The sequence below is a fragment of the Mixophyes fleayi genome, chromosome 6 (assembly GCF_038048845.1).
Source record: "Mixophyes fleayi isolate aMixFle1 chromosome 6, aMixFle1.hap1, whole genome shotgun sequence".
Lineage (NCBI taxonomy): Eukaryota > Metazoa > Chordata > Amphibia > Anura > Limnodynastidae > Mixophyes > Mixophyes fleayi.
In genome coordinates, this window is record NC_134407.1 from 128,176,454 (window position 1) to 128,197,048 (window position 20,595).

Here is a 20,595-nt window from a genome sequence, read left to right on the forward strand (position 1 = left end):
CAAGTCCCAGCATACCCTTCCAGCAATAAGCTGCTATATATTGGCAAAGCATGCTGGGGCTTGTAGTTTCACAACACCTGGAGTGTCACAGGTTAGCCAACACTGGGCTAAGGGGAAGTCTAGATGACTTGTGCCCCTACCTCATCATGAAACATTTAAAGTATATCATATGCTTTAATCATGCAGATGCATTTAACATACTATGCTGAGTCACGCATATCTTAAGATACATGTGACTCACAATAAGCAGGTAATCACATCCTTTTTTTTTGTGCTCAGTTTAAGTATATGTTTTGAAAGATAATGCATCCAACTCTACATGAGGCCCATACTGTTCACAGATCATATTCTGTGTTAGTGTACATTGAATTTTACATAAATCGAACATGTTAAAATCCAACCCATAACTGACTAACATGGGAAATACACCGGTTTATATAGTTGTGTAAAAAAGTTATGCATGAAACAAAAATTAGTGCATTGGTTGAGGTTCCTCTCTGGACATCTCTACAGGTCGCGACCTGATCGAAAGTGTTTATATTACTTCACATGCTCTTTGCTGTGTCCTTCAATATAATTAATTGCTTCCATTCATGATGGTCATAGCCTCGTCTTAAGTAGCTTCTAACAAGTTTCTGCAACTATAAGGCTGCAGCATAAATATTCTTTTGTGACTCTACTATACTGTGTCTGTTAAGATAATTAATGTCACACATAATTTGTCATTTGTGTTGTGCATAGTTATGTGTAAATGCATGAAGTTTTAAGGGTTAGGGCATGGATTTGTGGACCAAGATGGCAGCTTTTGTGGGTGTGCAACAGCTGTCACCATCCAGCTGTTACATCTCCACCATGAAAGGACAAGGCTGCGGCTGGGTCCACCAACTGGACGGAAGCTTGGGTGTTCTTAGTTAACAAACTCTGATCATATGCGGAATCTTGGTGTTGTCTTTGATTGTGGCTTCTCACTTAAAACACAAGATGATGATTATGATGATAAAGATGAAGTGTCAGCCATGAACAAATCTTCATTCTTGCATCTGAGGAACATTGCCAGAATCAAGCATTTGATTGTCCAGAAGATCTTCCAACACTCACACATGCATTTCTGATTTTACGCTTGGACTACTGCAATGCACTCTACCTGGACCTGACAGAAAAAGAATTGCACTTCCTGTAGCTGGTACAAAATGCATCAACCAGGCTGTTACTTTGTTAATTAACCTGCAACATTTTTCCCACAAAACATCTGTTCTCCATTCCATTCACTGGTTGCCTGTAAGATGACGAGTATGTTTCAAGACTGGCTTACTAACATTCAAAGCCCTAGATAATCAGGGTCTTAGATGCTCGCGGCATCTTCTGATCCCCAATACTGCAACTCGCTCAGTTTGTTCCTCAACTAACAGTAACTAGAATATCCTATACTTCATATGGGGCCCAAGGTATTAACTTTGAGGCTCCTGCTCTTTGAACCTCGCTACCTTGTACAGTCCGAGAGGACTCTTCTCTAGAGAGCTTCAAAAACAAACTCAAGACTTTCCTGCTTACTCAAGCATTTCTTTAATACACCTCCACTTTCATAATACTCGATGTTTAGCTCTCTTTTCTGTATTCTGTTAATCTGTTATATGTTTATTTTTATCATGTGCTTTATTCTGCAAATGTAAACTGCCTTGAGTCCTATTGGGAGAAAAATGCTATATAAATCAAATCATTATTATTAGTTGCACAAACCAGGGTGAATTTGTTACTGAGTACAGATTAGGTGCATGATTGTACTTGCTTTTTGCACCAACATGCAAAAATAAGATTTTGCTTATAAAATAAGATTATTTGAATTATACAATGTGGTGGAGAAACGCATTTCTAGGCCCACTTTGACCAATGTAGGGATGTGCACCGGCCACTTTTGGTGTCTCGTGTTTTGCGTTTTGGATTCGGATTTGCTTGAGGTTTTGGGTTCGGATTTGTTTCGCAAAACACCTGACGAAAGGTTTTGGTTCGGATTTAAGGTTTTAGATTCGGATTTATTTTGAAAAAAAACATAAAAAGTGTTAAAAACAAGTTTTTCGGTTTATTTTCACTCCTACGCTATTATTAACGTCAATAACATTCAATAACAATCATTTCCACTAATTCCCAGTCTATTCTGAACACCTCACACCTCACAATATTGTTTTTAGTCCAAAACGTTTCACCGAGGTAGCTTTCTGGACTGCAAGGTGCAGTGGTCCCGCTACACAATTTGGTACCGGGGCCACAATACCTCCGCCTTCAAATGGTCTGAATTCCACTGCACAGCTGCCTGCTCCTACATTCTCTGCAGCATATACAGGGTGTAGTTCGAGCATGTCAATACCTCTTGTTTTTGACGATGACAGGTCATTTTCATTAATTTATGATTTGGCAGCAACAGTCAACGTTGTTTAATATCTGTTACGCCTCTACCTGGACTGCATAGTGGAGTGGCCCCGGTACCCAATTTGGTACCGGGGCCACAATACCTCCTCCAACTTTCAAGTGTAGTGTTTATAATTTATAAAACCGACAGTAGTTATAGCACGTCAATAACTCTTGTTTTAGACGACCATGGTACAGAGCATTCATCATTGAGATCCCATCAAGTATGTGAAAGACAGACAGCGTCAAAGTGTTATTTGTTGACTTTGTTAACCAAAAAACTGTCCCTGTTGCAAATATTCGTGCAACGAAGAGTGACTTTTTCTATTAAAGGCTCAAGCTTTCAAGTGTAGTGTTTATAACTTATAAACACTACAGTAGTTTAAGCATGGCAATACCTCTTGTTTTCGACGACCATGGTACAGAGCATTCATCATTGAGATCACATCAAGTATGTGAAAGACAGACAGGGTGGAAGTGTTATTTGTTGACTTTGTTAACCAAAAAACTGTCCCTGTTGCAAATATTCGTGCAATGAAGAATGACTTTTTCTATTAAAGGCTCAAGCTTTCAAGTGTAGTGTTTATAACTTATAAACACTACAGTAGTTCAAACATGTCAATACCTCTTGTTTTAGACGACCATGGTACAGAGCATTCATCATTGAGATCACATCAAGTATGTGAAAGACAGACAGCGTCGAAGTGTTATTTGTTGACTTTGTTATCCAAAAAACTGTCCCTGTTGCAAATATTCGTGCAATGAAGAGTGACTTTTTCTATTAAAGGCTCAAGCTTTCAAGTGTAGTGTTTATAACTTATAAACACTACAGTAGTTCAAGCACGTCAATACCTCTTGTTTTAGACGACCATGGTACAGAGCATTCATCATTGAGATCACATCAAGTATGTGAAAGACAGACAGGGTCGAAGTGTTATTTGTTGACTTTGTTAACAAAAAAACTGTCCCTGTTGCAAATATTCGTGCAATGAAGAGTGACTTTTTCATTTAAAGGCTCAAGCTTTCAAGTGTAGTGTTTATAACTTATAAACACTACAGTAGTTCTAGCACATCAATACCTCTTGTTTTTGATTATGACAGGGCATTTTACTTTTGGTTTAATTTGTTGAATTTGTTTTAATTTTGTTTTACTTTGTGCTCATGGCAAACGACTGTTGAATGGTCACATAATGGCAAAAAAAGAGTTGCAAGATGGAATTGTCCTTGGGCCCTCCCACCCACCCTTATGTTGTTGAAATAGGACATGCACACTTTAACAAACCAATCATTTCAGCGAAAGGGCCTACCAAACTGTGCCTGAAATGATTGGTTTGTTTGGACCCCCACAAAAAGAGCTGGCAAAGAAATAAAAGAGTTGCAAGATGGAATTGTCCTTGGGCCCTCCCACCCACTCTTATGTTGTTGAAATAGGACATGCACACTTTAACAAACCAATCATTTCAGCGACAGGGCCTTCCAAACAACTGTGGCTGAAATGATTGGTTTGTTTGGGCTCCCACACCAAAAAAGCTATTCATCTCTCCCTGTACAAACTAAACAGGCTCTACTGAGGCAAGATGTCTTCCTCATCCTCAACCTCTGATTCCTCTCCCCCTACAGTGTGTACTTCCTCCTCCTCACACATTATCAATTCGTCCCCGCTGGACTCCACAACCACAGGTCCCTTTGTACTATTTGGAGGGCAGTGCTGTACTTGATTGAGGAATTGATCATTCATTTTTATGAACATCATTTTTTCAACGTTCTGAGGAAGCAACCTCCTTCGCCGCTCACTGACCAGGTTCCCCGCTGCACTAAAAACTCTTTCTGAGTACGCACTGGAGGGGGGACAACTCAGGTAAAATAGAGCCTTTTTTTCCTGCCAGTAACAATATGGACTGTCTGACATGTCTATTTGGATGGTGTCAGCAAAATAATCCTCCACCATTTTTTTCTATTGTGACAGCATCCAATGCAGCACTAGTAGACATGTCTGCAATGGTTGGCAGGTCCTTCAGTCCGGACCAGATGTTATCAGCATCCCCGCCAGCGGCTCTTTTAGGAAAACTGAGCTTTTTCCTCACAGCCACAGTTGTGGAAGAAAATGAGGGTGGAGCTGTTGGCATGTCACGGTCCTCTTCAGAGGACAATCTCCTGACCAGCAGGTCTTTGCAACGCTGCAGACTTGTGTCCGCCGGAAACAGAGACAAAACATACACTTTAAACCGAGGATCGAGAACGGTGGCCAGAATGTATTCCTCTGACTTTAAAATAGTGACCACCCTCGGATCCTGGCAAAGCGTACGAAGGGCTTCATCCACAAGAGCTACATGCTTGGTGGAATCGCAATGGTTTACCAGCTCCTCCCTCACTTTCTCCAGCTGCTTCTGCAACAGCCTGATCAGGGGAATCACCTGACTCAAGCTGGCAGTGTCGGAACTGACTTCTCGTGTGGCAAATTCAAACGGCTGGAGAACCTTGCACAACACGGAAATCAGTCTCCACTGCGCTTGACTCAGGGGCATCCCCACTCCTTTGCCTATGTCGTAGGTGGCGGTGTAGGCCTGAATGGCCTTTTGCTGCTCCTCCATCCTCTGCAGCATATAGAGGGTGGAGTTCCAGCGCGTCACAACCTCTTGTTTGAGGTGATGGCAGGGCAGGTTCAGGCTTTTTTGATGTGCCTCGAGCCTGCGGTAGGCACTGGCAGAATGCCGAAAGTGTCCAGAAATTTTGCGGGCCACCGCAAGCATCTCCTGCACACCCCTGTCACTCTTGAGGTAATGCTGCACCACCAAATTAACGGTGTGGGCAAAACATGGGACGTGCTGGAAATTGCCCATATGCAATGCCCGCACAATGTTACTGGCGTTGTCTGACACCACAAATCCCCAGGACAGTTTAAGTGGGGTAAGCCACTGCAAAATAATTTCCCTCATTTTCTCTAATAGGTTGTCAGCGTTGTGCCTTTTATTAAAGCCTGTAATACACAATGTTGCCTGCCTTGGCACGAGCAGACGTTGTGTAGATGCTGCTACTGATGCAGCTGCTGCTGTTGCTGCGGAAGAGGATGCATCTACCCAATGGGCTGTCACAGTCATATAGTCCTTCGTTTGCCCAGAACCACTTGTCCACATGTCTGTAGTTAAGTGGACAGTGGGTACAACCGCATTTTTAAGAGCAATGAGGAAACTTGATCGTACTTCTCTGTACATCTTTGGTATCGCCTGCTTAGTGAAGTGGAATCTCAACGGGATTTGGTACCGGGGACACAATACCTCCATAAACCCTCTAAATCCCACTCCACTGATGGCGGACACCGGGCGCACATTTAACACCAACATAGCAGTTACAGCCGCAGTTATACGCTTTGCAATAGGGTGACTACTAACGTATTTTGTGGTCATGGCAAACGACTGTTGGACGGTAAATTGTTTTTTGAAAGACATAGCGGTCTTACGACCTCCCCTCTGGGAAGATGACCGACTAACAGCAGCAGTGGCAGTAGTAGGCGTACCGCTGCAGGATTCCTCGGATGAATCCCGTATAGAAGAGGACTCAGTCTGGCTGGTGACATGGCCTGCAGTACTAAATCTGATGGAGATCGTGGAGGAAGTTGACGAGGAGGGTGTTGGTGGTGTGTATCCAACAGGACCAAGGGATTTAGGTGTCCCTGTACTGATGACGGTCCTAGGCCCAGTTCCTGAACTAACCACTGAACTATGAAGGTTATTCAGGTGACGTATAAGGGAGGATGTCCCTAGGTGGGCAAGATCCTTACCCCTGCTTATTTGAGCTTTACATAAGCTACATATGGCCATACATTGGTTGTCCGGATTTGGATAAAAATAACTCCAGACCGAAGAGGTGCATTTTTTGGTCTTCTGACCAGGTATGACGATGGGCTTTTTCATCCCATGGACATCAGCTGTTTCCCCCCCTGGTGCCTTATTTACAATAATCACATCACCATCCTCATCATCAAGTTCCTCCACAGCGCCAGCTACATCAATAGCCTCCTCCCGGTGTACAACATTGACACCTTGATTACCCAAATCTGGATCTACACTGTGGGTGATCCTTCCAACATATGCAGAGGGTGTGCTGCAAATGCTGGATGGAGTCACCTCTTCCCGTACAGTGATGGGAAGGTCAGGCTTCACAACCACCAACACCCTTGGACTCGCCTTGGGGATTTATGATGTCATCTGTTTAGAAGGCAGAGTTCTTTTCTGTTTTGTTGTTGTTGCTGACAGCATAACTCTCTTAAATTTTTTGTAGGGGGGGAGGAGGAGGGCTTAGATCCTTGGGTGAAGCTGGACCACTAGTCATGAACACGGGCCAGGGCCTAAGCCGTTCCTTGCCACTACGTGTCGTAAATGGCATATTGCCAACTTTACGTTTCTCCTCAGATGATTTTAAGTTTCTCTTTTTGCTACTTTTTGAGAACTTGGGCTTTTTGGATTTTACATGCCCTGTACTAGGAGATTGGGCATCGGGCTTGCCAGACGACGTTGATGGCATTTCATCGTCTATGTCATGACTAGTGGCAGCAGCTTCAGCATTAGGAGGAAGTGGGTCTTGATTTTTCCCTACTTTATCCTCCAAATTTTTGTTTTTCATTACATGTAGCACAAGAGAGCGTACCCCTAAGCCACACACACTCGGCAAAGCCTTTAAAAATTATATGCGGCACAGGAGAGTACCACTGGACTTATACTGCTGAATCAGTGAACTTTGTAATATAGAATTACCACTGGAATTATACTGCTGAATCAGTGAACTTTGTAATATTGCAGTACCACTGGACTTATATTGCTGAATCAGTAATCTTTGTAATATAGCAGTACCACTGGACTTATACTGCTGAATCAGTGAACTTTGTAATATAGCAGTACCACTGGACTTATACTGCTGAATCAGTGAACTTTGTAATATAGCAGTACCACTGGAATTATACTGCTGAATCAGTGAACTTTGTAATATAGCAGTACCACTGGAATTATACTGCAGAATCAGTGAACTTTGTAATATTGCTGTACCAATGGACCTATACTGCAGGATTGTTTTTGGATATTTTTTTATTTATTTTTTTCTTTTAGAATTATTATTTTTTTTTTTTTAAACTTTTTTTAACATTTTTTATAACTTGGGAATAAGGGGGAAATAACAATGCCCTTAGAAGGACAGAGCACAGGACACAGCACCACTGGACTGAACAGGACACAGCACAGGACCCAGCAGCACCACTGAACTCAGAAGGACAGAGCACAGGACACAGCACCACTGGACTGAGCTGAACACAGCACAGCACAGCACAGAACTGAACAGCACAGCACAGCACAGCACAGCACGAGATATAGCAGGACAGAGGACCACCTAACACAACCTCCCTCTACCCTGATCAATGCCCGAGTGAAGATGGCGGTGGCTAGCGGGGAATTTATAGAATACAAGTATCGCGAGATCCGACAGCGGGATTATGACTTAGAGCTTCGGTTTCAGTTTTGCAATTGGCGGGAATACCCGGATCTGTCTCGGATCCGGCTCGGATCGGCAACGTTCGGGTGGGCTCGGATTTCAGATATCCGAGCCCGCTCATCTCTAGACCAATGTAATGAAAACTTTCAAACATAAAAAGTGCCATGTGTAATAAACACAGGGCTGATGACAGCTAACTCTCTTGATTAAGTTCAGACATAAATGAGAATAAACCGGGAGAAACGGAAAGTTTAAATAAAGTGGGATGTACTACAGGGTCAGTGGGTTGGATTTTCATGTGACATTTTACTATTTTCACACTACACATTTTCAGTTGGATTCACAAATACACATATCCAGGTAGAAAACTATTTTCCAGGGGCAATTGCAAAAACCGTGAAATGAAAGTACACTTTGAAATGATCAAGGTGGACAATAAGCACACTTGTGGACATAAAAAACATTGAGGATCTGTATATTTTGCGGTTTATATTGAGATATATATATATATATATATATATATATATATATTGGCCTAAATGAGATGCTATTTGTGTCAGACTCTTGTTTGTTTTTCTCCCGGTACTGGAGATTCACATGTCTTTCTCTGGGCTGTGAGCAAAGCGACGATGTTCTCTTAGGGTTTTTCCTAGCAAACCTAATAATAGATCTTTGAGCTCCTCGCTATCCTATATCACAAACTCTACAAGAATTCTGCTGCTGAATCCATAGCAAACACAATCCATAACATTATCAGAAACTATGCTTAAGAAAGAAAAAACTGCACAACAGGAATTACATGGATGGACATTAACATAGGAATTAGAAACTCTCTGAGCTCCAACCACTCAGTCATATTAGTGTCACGAGCCGCGGCGGTACTCACAGCCACCGCGACTCACTTCCTGTGCCCCCTGGCGTCCCGGCCGTTACCTTGACGACCAGGACATCACTTCCGCCCAGCACCCGACCGTTGCCAAGGCAATGTTCGGATGCCCTGCAGTATAAGCGCCGCGTCCCGGCAACAGGGGACAGCTGGGCGCGTGCGCAAGAGTAACTAATAGAGTGGAGGCTCTTTAGTTTAAATTTAATTAATTAATAGGGCCCTGTGAGTAATATCAGAGCTAGGCTCTGATTGGTTGTTGGGCGTTTTTAAGGCAATAAGGTCTGCAGCCTCACTGCCGGTTATAGCTTCCTGTTACCAGTTTGCTGACCTGCTTTGCCCTTTGTCCCTGTACTGTTGATTGCCTGTGTATGACCCCTTGCCTGGATTTGGACCCTGCCTGTTGTTTCCTGTGACCTTGACCCTTTTGGCTTGTACCTTGGACTCTGCTACCTAGCCCGTGACCCCGACCTCTGGCGTGTTTACCGATTACCCTGTTTGCTCGTGACCCTTGACCTTGGCTATCGTTTTGACTACCCGCTGCTTTCTACCAGTCTCCTGGCCCGCCGCTGTGGTCCTGTATTACCAACCCACACTACACCTGGAGCTAAGTCCTGAGGGCATCTGAGTACCGGTGAGTGCATCTAGCTCTAAGGGAAAGGCGGCTGCTAAAGGTGAAACCTCCATCATCTAGTTCTGTGGGTTGGTGATCAGGGCCAGCAGCCTAACAATTAGACTGAGCTTTTGTGGAACATTCAGCAATTACAATATAAATTCCCTGGCATCCATATGCAGAACTTATGGGACCACCGTAATCTTAATGCTTCTATGTAATTTGACGTTGGTCAGAGAAAGATCTGAGATCTTGAGCTGGCCAGACTTGCCAGACTAAATAATTAGCCTAAATTGAGCTTTGCTTGAGCTCATCATTAAGATCATCCATATAAATTCTATTTTAAATCCGTTGCTGCTGAATAAGTTTCATCAAGAGCACAAAGTGCTGAGGACCAGAAGATGAGTGTCCATATCAGCATGTCTTACTTGCATGATTCCTCACACTTGGTACATAGTTATGGTAAACCTTTGCAATACTGATTTATTGGTGTATTTGCATCCTTGTCTAGACTTGCACATTCCATAGTTGACGCCTCATTTATCTTATACCCATGAATAGAATTTAAATTTTCACAACCCTTAAGTTATTTAGTTGTGTGAATCAGAACATTTTTCATGTCTGGTGACTAATTCACTCTCTAACTTTAGAAGACCGAAACTAAAAGTTGGTGCCAACTATGTATACAGAATTTATAAAATAAAATAATGACAATACTTATAGCGAAGACACAATGTTATATACTGGGTAAATCTGATGATTCATTTACTAAATTTGCTGCAAGTGCAAGATTTTGATTTGGGGACATTTCTATTCTCTGTCAAAAAAAAGAGGGTTAGAGCAATCCAGGCCGTTCAGTGCCCACTGGGCCCTAGGCAGGAGCCTAGTTGACTTATGGATTATTCAGTTCCAACATTCATTTGTGGATGGAGAATATCATTTTGAAAGGTATCTAGAAAAGTAGGTAAGGGTATGTGGCAGATATTTGATTATGTTAATTCTTTCTGTGGGACGTATTTTGCACAAACATGCGCATTTAAGGCGCTTCTCACTATGGTGTAAGCACATCTTGTTCATTATCAACAATGTCCCCAGTTTTGAAGTGGCCCAGGATAGAAAAACACTAACCCATCAGATCATCAGAGTATGCACAGCAGCACAGATTATTTCAAGAGGTGATTGTATTCATCTTGGAGAAGATGTGTGATTTGTGAATAAAGGAATACATGTAAAAGGGGCAGTGTTATGATATAAGGTATAGAAGCAGGAAGCCACAGACTGAGAGGTTAAAGGAGCAGAGTCCCCCAATAATCCATAGTAGTGATGTGAGGCTCTTGTCACACACACAGGTAGATTGAGGTGTCAAACACACCTCTATATGAAATAGACTTTTTTAATTGCTGATCAGGCTTTTTACAATAGTTGAATTGGAGTAGATGAGTCTTGTGGTTTGGGTGAAGCTTTATTATGTCAGGTCACATGATGGAGATAAAAATACTGGCAAAGACAAAATGTCCTTGAGAAAAGTAAGTCTCTTTTTGTTTTCCATTTTCAAGTAACAAAGGAGCCTGTCATATAGTTATATTTACTTTGAACAGTCAGTAATTAACAAAGGCTTGTTTTCACTTAGTCAGCATTCTACAGCGGGCAGATAACAATGACAATGCCCAAGGCTTTTAAACAAAGACATTCAATGAATTTGGATTCAATTTCAATGTTTGTGTGATATAATTTCTGTTCATTCATCATTTAGATTTTTTTCTCTTATGCAAATTTATCAACCTTTATGTTAAGTGGTCTTCGTGGTTGGCTAGTATGAGAGTACTCCAATTACAGGAAGAGGCAGCATGGAAATGCTTTGCTGAGCTATTAATATTTGGTTTGTGTGTGATATTTTATTTTAACCATCAGGTTTCACTAATTCTCTCTGGGTCCATGTAACAAATATTAAACTATAATTTTCACAAAGAATATCCATGGTGCGTTAGCCAGCAGAAGAGGGTTCATTATTTTATGCTTGTATAAAATAAGAGGCGGAATGGGGGAGAGAGAGAGGGCAGCCTAACGTAGGCCATGTAAAGGAAGGGCATTCCAACACAGGTGCGTGCCCTGTGTTTGTCATAAGCACGCTTGTTTGCACTTGTATCATTTACACTCATTACAGGATAAGTGAAAATGCCGACTGATAGTGACTGACATGGCATAGTCTTTGATTTAAAAAGTACATATAATATATGTATACATACACACTATATGGACAAAAGTATTGGGACGCCTGACCATTACACCAACAGGGATTGTAATGACATTGTATTGAAATACATATACTTTAGTATGGAATTGGTCCCCCTTTTGCAGCGATAACAGCTTCCACTCTTCTTGTAAGGCTTTCCATAAGATGTTGGAGTCTTTCTGTGGGAATTTGTGCTCATTCATTCTGTAGAGCATTTATGAGGTCAGGCACTGATGTTGGACGAGAAGGCTTGGCTCACAATCTCCATTTCAGTTCATCGGTGAGGTTGAGGTCAGGGCTCTGTGCAGGTCAGTCAAGTTCTTCCACACCGAACTCATCAATCCATGTCTTTGTAGTCCTTGCTTTGTGCACTGGGCACAGTCTTATTGGAATAGAAAAGGGCCTTCCTCAAACTGTTGCCATAAAGTAGTTGGAAGCTTAGCATTGTCCAAACTGACTTGGATTGCTGATGCATTTAGATTGCCCTTCACTGGTAATAAGGAGCCAAGCCAAAACTCTAAAAAACAGCCCCATACCATTATCCCTCCTCCACCAAACTTTGTAGTTGGCATAATGCATTCAGGCAGGTAATTATCTCCTGGCATCTGCCAAACCCAGACTTACCCATCTGCCTGACAAATAGAGAAGCGTGATTCCTTACTCCATAGAACATGTTTCCACTGCTCCACATTCCAGTGTTGGTGTGCTTTACACCACTCAATTCGACACTTGGCATTGGTCTTGGTGGTGTGAGGCTAGCATGCAGCTGCTCGGCCATGGAAACCCATTCTATTGAGCTCCCACCGCACAGTTTGTGTGCTTACATTAATGCCAGCAGAAGTTCGGAACTCTTCAGCTACGGAATCACCAGAGCGTTAGCGACTTTTTTGCATCATGCTCCTTAGCAGTCGTTGACCCTGCTCTGTGATTTTACGTTGTCATCCGCTTCGTGGCTGAGTTGCTGCTGTTCCTAAACGCTTCCACTTTCTAATAACATCACTTACAGTTGATCGTGGAATATCCAGCAGAGATGAAAGTTCACGAACCGTCTTATTGCAAAGGTGGCTTCCTATCACAGTACTATGCTTGAAGTCACTTAGCTCTTCAGAACGACTCATTTTGTTTCACAAATATTTGCAAATGGAGACTTCATGAATTTAAAGGCAAAACTTGCCTTTAAAGCCATTGTCGTTTTAAATTTCCCTTGCAAAGTCGCTGAATATTGGCGAGTTGCGACATCCGCACTTTAATACATTTACTCCCAGATCTTAGAAAAATCGCAGAATAAACAGTCTGCAAAAAAAACCTCAGAAGGAGAAATTTTGACGTGTGGTACAATGTGATGATACCCATACATGATAAAAAAACAGAGTACAAGATGAGGTTTCGTGATAATGTTTATTGTTAGGAACTTCAAACCAAGGTAAGAGATCCACCCTGTTATCCTGATTAGCTGAAATAAATTCTAATAAAATTCTCTAAATCTTGGTTTATGCTTTCAGATTGTCCATTGGACTGGGCATGATAGGCTGAAGAGAAGTTTAACTGGATACCAAAATGTTTACACAGGGATCACCAAAATTGTGAGACAAATTGTACGCCCCTATTGGAAAGGATCTCTTGTGGACAGTCATACAACTGAAAAATCTCTTTCACAAGCTGGTCGACTAAAGATGATGTATTTGGAAAACCAGAAAGTGGAATAAAATAAGCAACCTTAAAAAAACGATTCATCCATGACCCAGACCTTACTGATGGGTAGGTTCATGATAAAATTTATGGTGACATGAGACCATGGTCTCTCAGGGGGGAGTTAAAAGAAGTAACGGACCATATGGGGCTTGGCAAGGAGTCTTGTATTGTGAACAGGTGATACATACAGCAATGAATTCCTTAAGATATTGCATTGGGGTAGGCCACTAATAGTTTCAGTGCATGAGTTCTAGAGTGTTTTTATCTCCCACATGCCCAGTAAAGGGAGAGGTATAGGCCACAGCATTAGTCACTTCCTCAGACTGGGAGGCACTAATGTTTTGCCAAGAGGTGAAGTGTACAAAATAGATGAGGCAGACATTTGGAGAGATTGCGCATTTATAATAGGCTGGTTATTAAAGAAATTCTCAGAATCTAAAATATCAAAAGAACATGAGAGCTTCCGCTTCCTTATTCTTATTTCCTGGACTAAAAGTAATACAGAGATCAAAATGAGCAAAAAATTAGGACCATCCGGCTTGTTGAGGATTGAGACATTTTGCATTCTCTAGATAAAGAAGATTTTTGGGGTCAGTGTAAATGGTTACAGAAAGAAAGAACCTTCCAGAAGGTGCCTCCATTCTTTTACAGTTAATTTCCTAGTCAGTTAAACCTTATCACCAATGCTGTTCTGCTAGAAGAAATTTCTGTGAATAAAACACACAAGGTTTAAGTTGGCCAGAGAGTGTCGTGTTTCCATTGCGCAAATGTGTAAGTGATTGGTTGCATGTGTGGTAATATAAACTCTCAGTTTTTCTTACCTTGTTTGTTATCTGTGGTGTTTTCAGGCCATGTTGTGTTGCTTGAAAAACACCATAAGAAAAGCTAAGAGTTTATATTATCACACCTGCAACCAATCACTTATACAGTTGTGCCACACCCAAAACCAGTACCCACAGACCCGGAACCCCTGAGAAATCCATCAGACAGCAACCAGACACAGCAACTAAACACACAACAACAAACCAGACCCCAGAACCTAGACCTCCAAAGAAGCTGGGCAGATAATGAATGCTGAGAGAGAATTGCTCTAATTCTTACCGAAGAAGCCTCTATGATAAAAGGTGTAGATAGAATAGGCTGCTGGAAAACTGGTGTTGAAATCAAGGCTTGTTTTAATGAATTAAAAGCTCAAATGGCCTCAGGAGACCACTTTTTGACATTAGAATTATTTTTAGTAAGATTTAAATAAGAGTGGAATACCCTTGGATATATTGTCGATAATAATTGGTGAAGCCTAGAAATCATTGAATAGCTTTCAGTCTTGTGGTCTGGACCCAATCTATGCAGGCTTAAATATTTTCCAGATGCATTTGTAAACCTGTACCAGAAATAATGTATCCTATGAAGGGTGTATTCTCCTGCTCAAAAATAAATATCTTGGGTCTGAGTCATTGAGGAAAGCAAAGCATAAAAAAGGAGTAACTTTACACCTGGGCAAAACCATGTTTCATTGGAGGGGGAGGTAAATTTAAAATGTGGAGACAAATTTTTAGCTTGGGTAGGGCATGTCCTAGATCAACTTTAAATTTCATTGTAAAAATATAGCTATCAAGTATTTGAGTGCTATATGAAAAAACAGTCAGTGTTTAACTTATGTGCTAAACAATAAACTAATTTGCACCCCTTGCATTGTAATATGGTTTGTCCCGGAGAAGATTTACTTCATTTTTTGTCTTACTTTCCTTAATGACTCAGGCCCCTTAAGTTTACAGGACAAGTGGCATCTTCTAAGATAAGATGACCAAGTACTTCAGAGGCATGGGAAAATGAGAGTAGAGATCTCCTAAGAAAATTGAAATGTTGTCAAGATATACCACTACAAACTGATATAAAAGATCCCAAAAAATATCATTCACAAAATTCTGAGAGTCCGCTGTATCAGTACATGTCCTCGTGTTCTGATACTTCTCTTTTTTTGAAGATTGTTTCCCTTCAGTACCTTGTTAAAACCCTTGATATATTTGGAAATTTTTATCATGTTCCCCCTTTCCCTTTGTAACCCCTGGGGCTGCTGCAGTTGGACTTGAGCACCCAGGGGCTAATAATCACAATTGCATCAGTAAGCAAAGAGATGGCTATAGCTATTTACCAGTCCAGGAAGAGAAACTATATTTCCCACAAGGCTATTGTGGAGAGGGGGCTGAGCCTAAGAAGACTGAGAAACCAGGGGGCAGGGAGAGAGAGAGAGAGAGAGAAGCATCCTGGGAGAGACTGAGCTGTGACCAGTCCAGATTGGTGACCCTAGGCAGAAGGGCACTGAATTGGTGGTCTGAGCAGAGAGAACAGACAGTCTGCAGAGATATCAGAGCTCAGTGCAGTCCTGAACAGAACCTACTGGCAAGTCACAGTTTGAAGCTGTAGGAGGAGGTTTACATGCACCTCTGAAGAAGGACATTTTACAAGTCGGACATTTTACAAGTCAGCCATTTTGGAGATAATCAAGTTCAGACCTGTGACACACACTGGTGCAGATAAGTTACTGGTTATTTTACCTATCTGTTATTATTGAAGTGGGGTTTGGACTATATCTGGCCACAAGGGATGAAGAGTTAGAGATAGATGGGTGGGCAGGAAAATGTGCACCAAGTGTTTGTCTAATCAGCATTTGTGGAACTACAAGTCCCAGAATACAAATAAGAAAGGCTTTTACAGTTGTTGGTACAGGATGGTTTGCATACTGTGACTGCTGTACCTCACTGCAAGTGATTTAAAAACCTCTAAAAGCTGCAATCTGGACACATGATGCTTCCATGCCATGCTGCATCCATACGGAAGGGCCCCAACTTGCAGTACACTGCTCCATTTGTGGGGTGTGTTTGAATACTGCTGATGTGTGTGTTTGGCAGTACATTGTAGAGCTATAAGGAAAAATGTATACATTCATCCCGCAAGATATTCTCAGTATCAGGAGCAAGTAAGGTATCTGATATATTTTTCCATGTGTATAAGGCTGTGACAGTTAATGTTCATATTGTATGTGGTTAATGTTATTGATTTATTGCGAGTTATTGTGTTAACTTGGTGTTCATAGTAAGAAGTGGTGCTCCACTTTCATCCACACTGTCTTATTACTGTATTGTATTGTTTGCACTATTATTTCAAATCATACCAAAGTATATTTTTCTATAAAATTACAAAGCTGCATTCAGGGTTTCCATTTCAATAAATGTGCCTGGATGGCTTTTGCTGCACACAGTTTGTCACAGAGTGTTAATACTGGGCAGGGGGTTTCCCGAATCTCCCCCTGGTGTGTCTTTTGAACACCCCCCAGAAGAGAAAGCAGCAGCGATTCGGGTGGAGGCACTGAAAATCAAGTACCGAGGTGAGAAGCATCTGCATTGTTCAACATATATACACCCTCACAAGACATAATACATAATTCTTTGCTCCAAACTATATATATTAAGATCTTTTAGTCTTTCCTGTTAAGTTCCCTGACATCCTGGTTCCCAGGCAAGTACAGTCATGACCATGACATAAATATTATTTTTCACAAAGTCTGCTGCCTCAGTTTTTATTATGGCAGTTTGCATATACCATGAAGAGTGATCAGATGAATTGCAATTAATTTAAAAGTCCATCTTTGCCATGACAATGAACTTTATCCCCAAAACAACATTCCCACTGCATTTCAGCAATGCCACAAAAGGACCAGCTGACATCAGGTCAGTGATTCTTTTGTTAACACAGGTGAGAGTGTTGACAAGGACAAGGCTGGTGATCACTCTGTCTTGCTGATTGAGTTAGAATAAGAGAATGGAAACTTTTAAAGAAGGGTGGTGCTTGAAGTAATTGTTCTTCCTCTGTTAACCATTGTTACCTGCAAGGAAATAGTGCAATCATCATTGCTTTGCACAAAAAAGGCTTCATAGTAGAGATGCTCACTGACTCCCGTGTTTTGGTTTTGGTTTTGGAACTGGATTACCTTCGTGTTTTGGTTTTGGTTTTGCCAAAACCGCCCTTGCGTGTTTTGGTTTTGCTATTTTTTACAAAATTAAATTTTTTGGGCTTTAATCGCATAATTTAGGTATTATTTTGTATCTACATAATTATTAACCTTACTAACACTAATTTCCATTAATTTCCATTCAATTTTGACCACCTCACAGGTCACAATATTATTTTCATACACATTTGGACCAATACTGCAGCGACCTGGCTGGATGGTAAGTGACAGAGCAATGACTCAAACACACGGCAGTTCCTAGTACATCTAGGACACATTGGCACACAGCAGTGGCAGAAAATAAAAGTGGTGCAAGATGGAATTGTCCTTGGATCATGAAACCAGTTATGGTTTATTTGATCGCTCCACCTGTTTCTTGGATAAGTGAGGTAATTCTACAGCTAATACATGACAACGTTCGCTCCACCTGTTTCTTGGATAAGTGAGGTAATTCTACAGCTAATACATGACAACGTTCGCTCCACCTGTTTCTTGGATAAGTGAGGTAATTTTACAGCTAATACATGACAACGTTCGCTCCACCTGTTTCTTGGATAAGTGAGGTAATTCTACAGCTAATACATGACAACGTTCGCTCCACCTGTTTCTTGGATAAGTGAGGTAATTTTACAGCTAATACATGACAACGTTCGCTCCACCTGTTTCTTGGATAAGTGAGGTAATTCTACAGCTAATACATGACAACTTTCGCTCCACCTGTTTCTTGGATATGTGTGGTAAATCCATTGATTCCGCTACCTATGAGGAGATACAGTTATGGTGATAACCAAGGGAGATAATAATTTATTTTAAGGGCTGGTGATATAATTGAATATATATGTGAAGATTCATTAAGCCAGTAATCCAGAGCAGGATCGCGGCTAGACAAGGGATACTTGTCTTCTTAACAGTTAATGTTCCAATTCAATATGATATGTCATTATAAGTTTTAATATTTCGCTACTATAAATTATTTTATTAATGTATTAATAAAGATTTATCTAAAGATTCTTAACTATATAAACAATACACATTTATACCTCTACATATCCATTCAGAGTGCCCCTTAAGATCATTCTTTTCTTTCCTTTTATTTGAATAAACTTTATGTAGGAGATGCTGTCTGTGTCTAGAAATAATTTGGGTCATTTTTGGTATTCTGCAACAGCATGTAGGAGATTGCAGCTGCTGCATGAATAATCGAATTTGAGGGAGAATGTACTTTAATCCAGCACAATGGAGAATACTTTCCGTTTTATGCAAGGTGCTGAAACAACTCTAATTAGTCATCTTTGAAGTGAGTTCAGACACTATTAGCTTGAGTCAAGTGATTCACCTAATTAGACTTTTGGAAAAGCAGCTTGAAAAATTGAAGGAGAAGATGAAACTAAGAAATTCTGCTAACTATGTAGGACTTTAATGTATTTAATCTATTTAGGATCAAGTACTTTATTTGCTTCGCCAGGATCCGAGAGTTATCAACATCTTGAAATCAGATCACTACATTTTGGCAACTGTGCATGATTCTAGGTTAAGAGCTATGTCTTCTCTTTCTTTCCAGCTGACCCAGATCTCAAGAGATGCAATGAGCTCCTAGTCAGCAAGCTGACAACTGAAGTGGTACATGACACAACAACTCATCCTCCCTCAGTTTCTTTGGCAACTGCTGCTAGGAAAAAACTTAGCTTTCCCAAGACACCCAGTGGTGATGCAGATGAGTCTGCACACATTTTGACATTTGGGGCTAGATTTACTAAGCTGCAGGTTTGAAAAAGTGGGGATGTTGCCTATAGCAACCAATCAGATTCTAGCTGTCATTTTGTAGAATGTACTAAATAAATGAAAGCTGGAATCTGATTGGTTGCTATAGGCAACATCCCCACTTTTTCAAACCCGCAGCTTAGTAAATCTAGCCTTTGGTCTGGTGTAAAAGAATTGCCCAAAATTCGTGACAGCTCTGTCATAAAATTAACTACAAATTACACGAGGAAGGCCTTTACCAGCAATTACATCAAAGTACAGAGACTTCTGTAATGGTGGATTCCAGCAGGGATGAATTAGTATTTTGTGAGGATGATGAGGGTGAGTATGATGACAGTGTAGATTGCAGGTGCTGGGATCTAGCTGAGAGAAGGAAGCTAGCTGATGCTGGTATGCTTGGTAATATTTTGGGTAGAATGGCATTTTGACAATTTTTATGTTTTTCGACAGTAAACTTTAACCTTTATTAGAGAGGTGTTTTTTTCTTTAAAAGGTAAAAGCTTTTTTTTACATTTATGTTTCCCTGACTTAAAACCACGATGCACTTGAACATACGCTTTAGCACATGACATAGAGGGATTAGTATCATCATGACTGAGACTGGAGAGTGACAAGAACAATGTGACTGAAGACTGGAGAGTGACAAGTTCACTGCCACTCATCCTGCTTCTGTATGAGTTATGACACAGAGCAATGTGACTGGAGAGTGACAAGCATGCTGCCACCCATCCTGTTTCTGAATGAGCTATGACACAGTAGATTGTCACTGAAGACTTTTAATTACACTGCCAACCCTATAATGTGTCTTTCAGCACTGAAAACAGCCACTTGTCCTGTTTCTGGGTGAGCTATGGCACAGTAGAATGTCACTGGAGGCTTTTAATTATACTGCCAGTCCTATTATTATAATTTTGCTTTTAGCAGTGAACATTGCCACCTCTCCTGTTTCTGGGTGAGCTATGGCACAGTAGAATGTCACTGGAGACTTTTAAAAACACTGCCAGCCCTATTATTACAATTCTGCTTGCTTTCAGCATTAAAAAATGCCACCTCTCCTGTTTCTAGGTGAGCTATGGCACAGTAAAATGTCACTGTAGACTTTTAATTACACTGCCAACCCTATAATTTGTCTTTCAGCACTGAAAACGGCCACCTCTCCTGTTTCTGTGTGAACTATGTATCATTACAATGTCACTAGAGACTGCCGAGAGCACTGCAACATCTCCTCTTTCTCTTTCATTAATGACGCTGCCCAGCTGTACTGGAGGCTGGCAATAACCCTACTACCACTTCTGTGTCTCTCTGTGAAATGGCACTGGATCTCTGTAGAGAGCAATACTTATAAAATCCAAAACTTGCGAGATCCGACGACTCAACAATGACGGTTTGCCTCGTTTTCACTTTCGAGGGCGCGCAAAAGTATCGAGCCGAGGCTCGGTACTCAGACTGAGACCATTCATGTGTGGGGTTGCTTCTCAGCCAAGGGAGTGGGCTCACTCACAATTTTGCCTAAGAACACAGCC